Raw genomic sequence first — 10,021 nt, 5'->3', positions numbered from 1 at the left:
GCTCTCAGGGAGCTGGGGCTGGAGGAGAGCAGCCAAGCTCCCTCCAGATGGAGCAGACAGGGAAGAGGCGAGTGGGAGGCTGCACAAGGAAGTGAGATAGCTCCAGATAGCAGTGGACTGATGATATGTGGCTCCAGAGCACCTAACCAGCTTCACAGAGGCTGCACAGGAGAAATCAGCACCAATCCACAGCTAACCTGGGTTCGGTGAGAAGCCTTCTTGCCGTGGGAAAAGCGATAGGGAGGAAATGTCTGTGCAGAACACATGATAATGGAGCATGGTAACTACTTTTTATTTGAATGTAATTTGGACAAATGCATTACTCATGAGTGAGTTATCCAGGGCTTGCCAAATATGTGGTTAAACAGTTATTATAGCAAATTACACCATCATCTAAACACCTCTGTTTTGGCTCTTAGTTGTCTCCTTTTGCAATGAGGTTGTTTTTTTTTCTTGATTACTGTTGTCTGATATTGCTGTCTTTACTGTTTCAGTTACCATAGAAATAAATAATGACACAAACAGCAACATGCATACAAGTGAATAAGAGCATCTTCTGAATTTCACGAGGAGAACACCCTTGTTAATGAAGACCTCTATGGTTGCATAGTTCTTAACATAGTTCTCATGTCTATCGATTTGTGTCCTCATATGCATTTTATTATGGGCTTTATATTTCATTTTAAACTTCCAAAAATAAAGAAAAACAGCTGAAGTACATTTTTTTTTTTAATGGCCAGATTTTGGTTAGAGGTTAACACAGGCCAAAAGAGAACACAGATCTGCCCCCGAGCTCTTGCAGTTTTGTTTTGTTTTAATAAAAAGATCCTTATTACAATCCACAAAGGGTCACAAAAATGCAGCCATTACAGACCAGCCGTATTCCTTGCGCAGCTCTCCTGCCCTCTGCACCTTCTCCAGGCTTAGATCAACCAAACGTGTGAAGGCAGAACTGTTGTCAGTCATGATAAGCATGTGCATTAAGGGGCTAATCCAAACTTTACTGGAGTGAAATGAAAGACCATTGATTAAAAGTAAATTTCTGATTGCAACCCACTTTCTTCTTTCTGAAGCAAATGTGTACATTTACAGGAGCACGGGGCCAAACTGTTTCCTCTATATATCAAAATTTCAGCTAAATGTAAGTCAGATGAACAGACTGCCTGAGTTTTTGAATGCTTTGTGATAAGAAAATACATCTCAGGTCTTGTTACTGAAGTTCATTTATGATGTATTTTGTCTGTAGTTGTCCTGACTGTGTATCTAGGCCAGCACTCAACTCCTACCAGCTCTTAACCAATCTTTCATTATAGTGTCTTTACATTATGATCACTTGTCTCATTGAATTTGTTACGATTTATTAAATATCATTCAGTCCATTGGTTAGTTTGCTATTGCTAAAGGTAGATTTGCTATGTCCTAGAGGAGTAAGACGCATTTTATTTAGGACTCTGTTTTCTAAAACAAATTAAATTCTGAGCAATCTTGCAGCTGGGGTTATTACAGGAGAAAGAAAAGGCAAAACCCCCCACCATAATTATTAACTCCCAGGACTGTCCATGTAGCCAGTTTCTAGAGGATTTGTTCCAATTCTGATGCCATTCACCATGTCAGAGTTGTTCTCTCTGAAGTTAAACAACCAGCCTCCGTATCTGAAAGCTGAAGGTTGTAAATCTCCCTTGTGAATGTTGCCCATGACAGGGAAGGAAAGACTTGCATAATTACCACTTGTACTTCCTCAGAGAACATGAGCTCAAGTCTAAAGCAAGGAGTTTGGTCAATAAAACATCAGAGTCTGAAAACTACAGGAAAAGACCTGTCCAGCTCATATGATAAGAATTTTTTTCTTGGTTAAAAGAAAATTAATATTTCAGAGGAAGCCTCTTCCTCAGACCTGATTATTTTACAGATATTCTTAATTTTTCTTCAAGGTTACCATCAGTTAATGCAGTTCACAGCTAAATTAACTGAAATGTCTTACAATCTTCCTTCTCTGTGAAGCATAGCAGACTGGATATAGTTATTCTGCTAAAACATAGAGAACCATTTACTAATCTGTCTATAAATGTTATTATATTCAGTAGTGTCTGTGAAACAGGTTACAAGTTTAAAATCAGGAAGCAGGGGAAGGACCTTGTTCCCACGCTACTGAAATCAGAAGGAATTACTCTCAGTCCTTCTCCAGCGAGTGAGGGATATCAGTGCTTGGCATTTGGGGCTGTAATTGGCCAGATAGCTTATAGAAGAATACAGCTACTCATGTGAGCAAATTTTTACAGGACTTAGAGCCTGAAATCAATTATAAATGCATTTGGGTTAATGTGAATGCTCGTGGTCATACTGGTACCTTTTCACAGCAATCCTTGTCCACATCTGTTCTCTACATAGACCACAGGGAAAGATTGGGCTTACAATGTTTATGCATTGCTGCTGTTCTGTTTGCTCTTCTCCACTGCAGCCATAGGGGTGTACAGGACTGCTTTTCCTACTTCCTGCACTGCTTTGCACATTTTTTAGCTCTAAATTCCCTCACACAGAAGTTCCATATGCAGTCTTTGAAAACTTCTTCATGAAGGAACCCTGTGATTCTTCAGCTGCTTTGCCATCTTCTCTGGGGGTGCACAGAGAACTTGGCATGAGGTAGGAGGCACCTAAGGTAAGACTGACTGAAATTAAACATGTACTTCAGACTTGGATTACCCATGTGTCCTGTGCAGTAGGAAATGCCCTCCTTCCTTTGATTGCTGTGGGATTGGAATATAATCAGCATCTTGCACAATGGAGACTGAAATACAAAAAAACCTTATAAAACTTTCTTGATATATATTACATTGCCATCATCAGTGTCCCAAGGAATCAGGCAAACCAGGAAACATCAAAAGAGGTTGTTTAGAAATGTTTTTTCAGAATTCGCCTGCCTAGTTTGGCTCAATTGTTTTTCCCTCTCAATTCTGAAATTCCAAATACAAATTGTGATGCATGCACATTCATTAAACTCTGAGGGATTAGTGAGAAATTGCATTGGAGGGGCATTTTCTGTAACTGGTTTGTTCGACCTTGCCACCAGAGCAAGTTTGGAGAGGAATTTAGATTACCTACCAACACAGATACTGAACTGCAGTCTGAAAATAAAGTAAATGTATTTGAATTGAATAATTCGTATGAAAGGAATGGTGCCTTGATGTGTGATAGCTCAGTACTTCCAGGAAGGTCAAGCACCAGAGGAATGGGACAAATTTAAAAAATCAGATGTTTTTATTTTTCTAAATTTCTTCCTATTTGCATATTCATTTCAAAGTCGCTGCCCTAGACTATGTTATAAACAAAATGGCAGTTGAAGAGATAGTTTTGATGTGATGCACATCCTACTTGCACCACAGGAATGAAGATGAAAAGGACACTTCTTTTGAGTGCCACATCTCAGTACAGTTTTGTAATTATGCTACACAGACAATATTAACAATTCTTATTAAATACAGGATATCATCTTGAAATGAATACCAGACTTTTAGGAAGAGCTTTGTAACAAACATTTCAAAAATCTGATTTTACTTTGAGCTAGCCTTCAAAATCCAGTCCAGATATATGTAAAGAATATAGAACGTAAATATATTTTCTAAAGTACTACAGTATGTGAAATTTATAAATTGTTACATGCTTTCCTAATGCATCTGGGTGAAGCTTAGTCTCAGATCAGATAGAATCTTTTAGATAAATCATTTATGACTAGATGGCCTCTTATCCAAAAGTCAAATATGTGATCATTTACAGAGGTCACTGGCTGTATTCTGCTCTGTGTTCCATAATCAGCTGAAATAAACCCCAGAAGTCCCTCCTGAATGTATGCTCACAGGGTCACAGTATAATAAAATACTGCTCAAATTGTGTTTCAGACAAGGAGTGCTTTCCCCAAAAGTGCTCTGGTCTCAGGGACAGGACTGTCAATATGCATTGCAGTGCAAATGGCAAGTATAAAGTCCAGCATTTGGAAGGGGAGTGCCCTGCCCACTTAGTGGCAAAAAGCCCTGCTGTGACACACATTTAACTATTTCAGTGACTTTTACAATGTATATTCTATGCTCTTTTTACAGAGTCAAGCTGGGACTTACAACTAAGGCACCTTTTTGACACAGAGGAGAAGTACAAAGAAAATACTGAAAATCTAGGGAATGCAAGCTGATGTTGTGGGATAGTGAAGAAATGCTATCAGATTCTATGGAAATACCCTCAGAATATCTTACCCATGATAATGCAGCCCCCACAATAACTTCATACCATATTGTCAAAAAAGCCCCCCAAAAAAACAAACGGTTGTAGAAACACACCTAACTGATCATGAAAATGCAATAAATGATCTGTATAAAACCTTACAGAAAGGAATGAGGTTTGGCTTTCCTCTGGAGTTCACTACAATCAGGAGTGGATCAATCAGTATATCCACCTCTGTTCTGGGTAAATTCCACTATAAGCCTCAGATAATCTGGAAGGAAGTGTTTTATGAAAATATTGACAAAACAACTGACTAAATAAGGAAAAAATGCAAAATTGGCAACCTGTAATAAAGACTGTTAGATAAACTGAAGTGCAATGACTATTATCAAGCAATTAAGTGGCTACTCCTGTAGCTGTTCCTTCGCTTGGCTGCTTTGTTGAAAGTGATATCACGGAGTCACCACTCTGCTTTGAATTATAGGTTATTACTGGCTGGGTGGAAGAAATGCTTCCACCAGGACAGGTGCCAGCAAGGCAGGGCTGGGCAATTACCATCACACTGGGCAGTAATGAGTACCTGTCACGCTCTCCCAGAAGCAAAAATACAGCTACTTGACAAAAATGCTGGCAGTGTTCTGTACCATTATAAAGGACAGAAAATCATCTTCCATCCCCATGGGACTGTCAGCTCCAGGAGCTGCTCTGAGGGTGTTTCTCTACCTTTGGATGAAGAAACAGAACAAGAGTCACACACACACACAGACTATGGAGTTTGACACCAGGACTCAGAGAGGTTGGAGGGCAGTGAAGACCTTACTGCTGGAGCCCTCATCACTGTGTTGCCAGGTCCTGCCTGGAAGGACAATGCACTTTTCACTGCTGTGGTCCTTGTTTCTTCCAAGATGTTACTATAAACATATTTTGTCAGGTCACTCCTCAAAAAGGGACGCCCTACAGGCTCTAAAGAGCAGAAAAGAATGAGAGGTGGTTCACGATAAACTGATTTCCAAGTCTTCAAGTTAATGATTTTAGCAGGAGAACCAAGTGCCACGTGCCCTTTTCACCTATTCTGTACAGAATCTTAGTACATATTCCTCAGCCTGGTCCCATGTCTGTGCTGTCGTTGTATCTTTGTGTTCTTCACTGTGGGCAAACATTCACACTGTCAGTGCTACTTTCAGAAGTCTTCACGTTTTTAATTTAAATTGAGGAAAATAATGTAGAGCTAAAATAGTACCTTGATCATGAAAAAATAAAGACAATAATATCACTAGGGCAACAAATCACAACGTTTGCCTAATCAAGTACTTAAAATGAAGAGTTCAAAACTCATCTCAACCTTAAATATCTTTTAAAACAAGTTTTAAAATAATGCCATATTCTAAATAAACTGGAAGAATCAAGGTCAATTAACAGATTACTATGGAGCTTGAAAGATAGGGTTAAATTTATCAGATGTTTTACTCATGGTGCCTAGATTAATAGCTATCTTCAGAATGATATTGGCTTTAAGCAGTCATGGACAAATATACATTGGCTTAGCTGTTATGACATATCTTTAGTCCTAAGGAAATGATGAATTAGCTAAGTAGTCTAAGATAAGTGTCATATAGGGGCTAACCAAGATCCCTTCTCTCACTCTTAAACACACTTTGCTGATGACATGTGTGTGTACATATACTAAAGAAATCCTTAGAGATATTTCAGGTGAGAGCTTCAAACAGCATCCACCCACATTCCTCCTTGAGCTGTGCGGAATCTGAGGATCTAATATTGCTACAATTATAAACTCCAGCCTAATCTTCTAATCTTCTCAGAGGTAAGGAGTGCTATTCAGGAGTGGGTGTGGCCCCAGGCAACCACACATGGTTGTGACCATGTCAGGAGTGGGTGTCAGACTGGTCCATGCTTATAGAAAGTCTGTGGAGCACTTTCCTCTCTTCTTCTTCTTCCCAGTTCATGGTCTGCTCATTTTCAGTCAGTAAAATCTCCTGAGAATCCTCGTTACCTGCAGGTCATGAGTATGGCACAGATCACACCAACACCATGAAAATATGCCAGCTGAAAATGGCATTTAGAAGCTTCCTAAGGTCCTACCTCCTAAGGTCCAGGGGGGTGTATTCAAAGAGCAGAGACCCCAGTGTGATCCCTCACCTCTACAGCTCCTGCTGGGCTGCTCCTCCCGCCCTTTGCAGCTGCACTGAACTGAACTGAAGCACAGCCCTGAGACAGAGACCTGCATGCCAGAGCAGGACTGGCTGTTCCACAGGAGGGATGCAGATGGGCTGTGGAAAAGAGCCTTGTGCTGTCCTTTCCCCACTGTCTCCCATGCTGACCCCCTCTGCAGCCATGGGCTGCCATGTGCCACCTATTCTGCAGCTCTCTGGGGAGGAGCCAGGACACTGCACTGGGCTGTAGTGAGTGTGACAAAACTCCCAGCCTGGTCATCTCTGGAAAATGAAGTCTCTGTGTGCCTTTGTGTGTGTGTATTGGGGAGAGTTATGTTCAGGGCACTCAGAAGAAACATGTAAGAGCCCTCCAGAGTTTATGGGAGGTGCCTTTGGCCTCAGTGAAAGAAGGAACTGGTAGCATTAGGAGAGGGTAAGTACTCTGTTGTTAAGGAGTGGTGGTGGGATTGTTTATTTTTCCTCCCATAAACGTTTTTTTTAAGGTCCTAATGGAAACAAAGCAAAGTATTATTCCTCTAAAAGCACTGTTCTTTAAGTAAACCAGACTCACTACTTGAAACATTCCAATGACATATGGTGGCAGCAGGGGGATGGCCGAGATGTGGATGGGTGAGGTATCACCGAGATAAAGACCCACACACAGAGACAGAGGTACAAGGTGTGAGGAGAGGGACACATGCCCCAGAGAGCAGAAGGACAGGAGACAAACCAGCACATTCTTCTAGCAGTGTAAATTTATCCCTTTGATAGTTACCTTCAACAACCTTACTATTCCAGAGATCAAACTAAAAAATGTCAGAACCCTACCACAGTCTAACTTCAGAGGTCCAGAGAGCTTTCCCATGTCCTGTTGGCTGTAGGGGAGTCATGTCCTCCTTGAACACCTTCAGACACCTTCACTGGCATCAGCACCTGCACCTTAGCTCAGTAGAGCTCAGTGTGCCAGAGCCAGGGCAGGGCACAAGCTGCTGCCCATGGCACCAGTCTCCTAGAACAGCAGTAATTGCTGTGGGGCACCAAAACACAGCCTTTCCTGCTCTTGTGAGAGGGCATTTTTTGACCATCTTCCACCTGGCTGAGCTCATGGCAGTGGAGCCCCATGCTGCAATAGATGTGCAGCTTTTAGTTACTCTTTTTTTTTTTTTTTGGTAAATTATTTTTTCATCTCTTCAATTTTCCTCCATGACCCAGAACACGTGTGTTATACCTGGGCTGTGGTTTCTGCAGTGGCACTGGGGTTTATTAGACCTCAAAAGAAGGGAATGGAAAGAACCCACCTGTGTTTTGCACATGAAAAACAAAAAATGAGTCCACAGCTGTCTTTCTCCAGCTGATAATGCAGACAAATGGGGGCTATTTGATATGCAGTTCATTACTAGTAATAACAAATTGGTATACTTACAATCAATTTAAATATAAAGTGGTGTATATTTTTTCTACAGGCTTTGCAGGTTTGTAGATTGGTGTATTCACCTGAATTTGTTACACTTCATTGCCATGTAAACTTCTCCCTCTTGCCTGCTGCCTCCTATTTGCATCTCACTGCATCTAAAATATGTCTTCATCTGGTAAAGATGAATGCTAATCTAGACTCTCATTTCTTCCTCTCTAGTGGTTTATGGTTGCTCCCAAATATCCTGGCTTCTTTCAACATCATGAATTTGGGATTTGAGAGATGCGAAAGGAACAGGGTGGGGGTACATCCATACATGGACACACATCCATACTTCTTTCTTTGTCTTCTAGTCTCTTACTTGTCAAAGTCTGTTCAGAATTTAGGCAAGCTAGAAATACAAAATTATTGTCTAAAAAGAGAGTTTTCCATGCTATTTCTTGCCTCTACTGGATGAGGATTAGGAAAATAACACTTAGTGCAAGATTTGGCATAAAATTATCATCTTTGGCATTTCTTTTGTAGTTTAGCCATGTTTTGGATGACAGGGTGGTCTGCAGAAAAAAAGCAACAGCGTGTTTTGGGAAAGAAAACAGCCTTAGGAAAGTACATATGGGATTTCAAGGCAGTTACATCTAAATCCCTAGGAGCTTAAAATAAAGTCATCCCTGGCATAGATGGTCTGGTGGGCAGAGTGTAGGTTACATGTTCAAAGTGACACAACATCTTTGTTCTGTCAAATGGGCATTGTGGTACGACCCTCACCTAAAAAAGCAGATACACTGTAATAATGCCTTCACAATGGTTCAGTGTGATATGTGTCATAATTGCTGCATTCCTACTCAAATTCCATAATGGGCTAAAAAGACACGTAGGAAAACACCTCCTTTCCTTGCAAGTTCTGTTTCCCAAACAGGTTCTTCATGATGAAAACCCTGCCACTGGCCAAGGTGGAAAGATGTAAATCAGACAGCACCACACGTTCCAACGAACACAGGCGTGCAAGATTTTGATGTGACCACTCCTTTGTTAAAATGCATTACCCTGCAGAAAAACAGCAGAAACACATCGAAAAGACCAGAAGTAATTTACTTCTGTCCTACAGAGAATTGCAGAGCTGTAACAGACCTAAATCTCTAAAATCCTGCAGTGATGATTTTGGAGGTTCTGCTGTTTGGGCATTCAATGATGTTGTCGCATTTCTCATGACATTACTCTGAGAATTAATTTTTTTCTCCAGAAAACCCTTTGACATTGGCAGTAAAGCCAGACAGATCAACTGTCTGGTTACCTTTAGAGCTCCATCACTGACAAACCTGGAAAACAAAACCTTGGGCAGCACGAATGCCTGTAACATTGTCTTCTCCCTCCTGCCCCCTCTAGCTTCACCCAGCTGTTTTAAATAGTGAGGAGAAATTAAAATTCTTAAAGCCTTGCAGGATGTTTGGATTTCTGCCCTTTATTTCCACTTATATGCGCCATAGCTTGAAAATTTGCCCATGATTTATAAATTCCCTGTTCAGTTCTCTTTTTAAAAGCAGCGACTAAGAATCCCGGCAAAGAAAATGATCTGGTGTTGGCTTCGCCCCTTGCCAAACTGCCGCTCACAGCCCTGCCCGTGTGGATCGTCCCGGGTTTGGTGTTTTCTTGTGCCCGATGACATTATGCAATTACACGATGCTAAACATCATTCGGGAATACAAATGCGAGAGGTAAAGAGCTCGGGGCTCTTTATTAGTTTATTCCAGGCGATCTTTCTTGTTTTACTGCGCGGCTCCTCCCCCTTTTACAGTTTTCTGCTATTCTTTACTAATTCTAGTGATTTGAGAAATGACCTTTAACCTACGCAGTTTGCAGACTCCTAAAGGGGATAATTGAAATGCCACAGTAAACCAAAGGCAATAAAATATTATTTACTAGGCATAAAACTAAGGTTGGTCTTCTTAAAGGAACGAACAGCCCCCTTATTCCTTCCCCCTCCCCGGACCTGGTGCTACACCTAATTTATAAATTCCTCACCAGGCGTCCCGAGGAATGAACAGCAGCCCGGGCAATGAGGATGCCTAATGGAAAGGATCTTCGGATACTAGAGAGTAAATCACCCTGCCGGCAGCGATGCTGCGGCCTCGGACCCCGCCGGGACGCTCAGGTGTCGCAGAGTCCTGGGCTGATCCCCTGCCCACCGTGGGCCGAGGGGGCTCCGCGCCGCCCCGATGCGCTCCCGTTC

Source organism: Corvus brachyrhynchos, unplaced genomic scaffold (assembly GCF_000691975.1).
Source record: "Corvus brachyrhynchos isolate BGI_N302 unplaced genomic scaffold, ASM69197v1 scaffold4, whole genome shotgun sequence".
In the NCBI taxonomy this organism is placed as follows: domain Eukaryota; kingdom Metazoa; phylum Chordata; class Aves; order Passeriformes; family Corvidae; genus Corvus; species Corvus brachyrhynchos.
The sequence above is the reverse complement of the archived record's forward strand: the minus strand, read 5'-3'. Positions refer to the sequence as shown.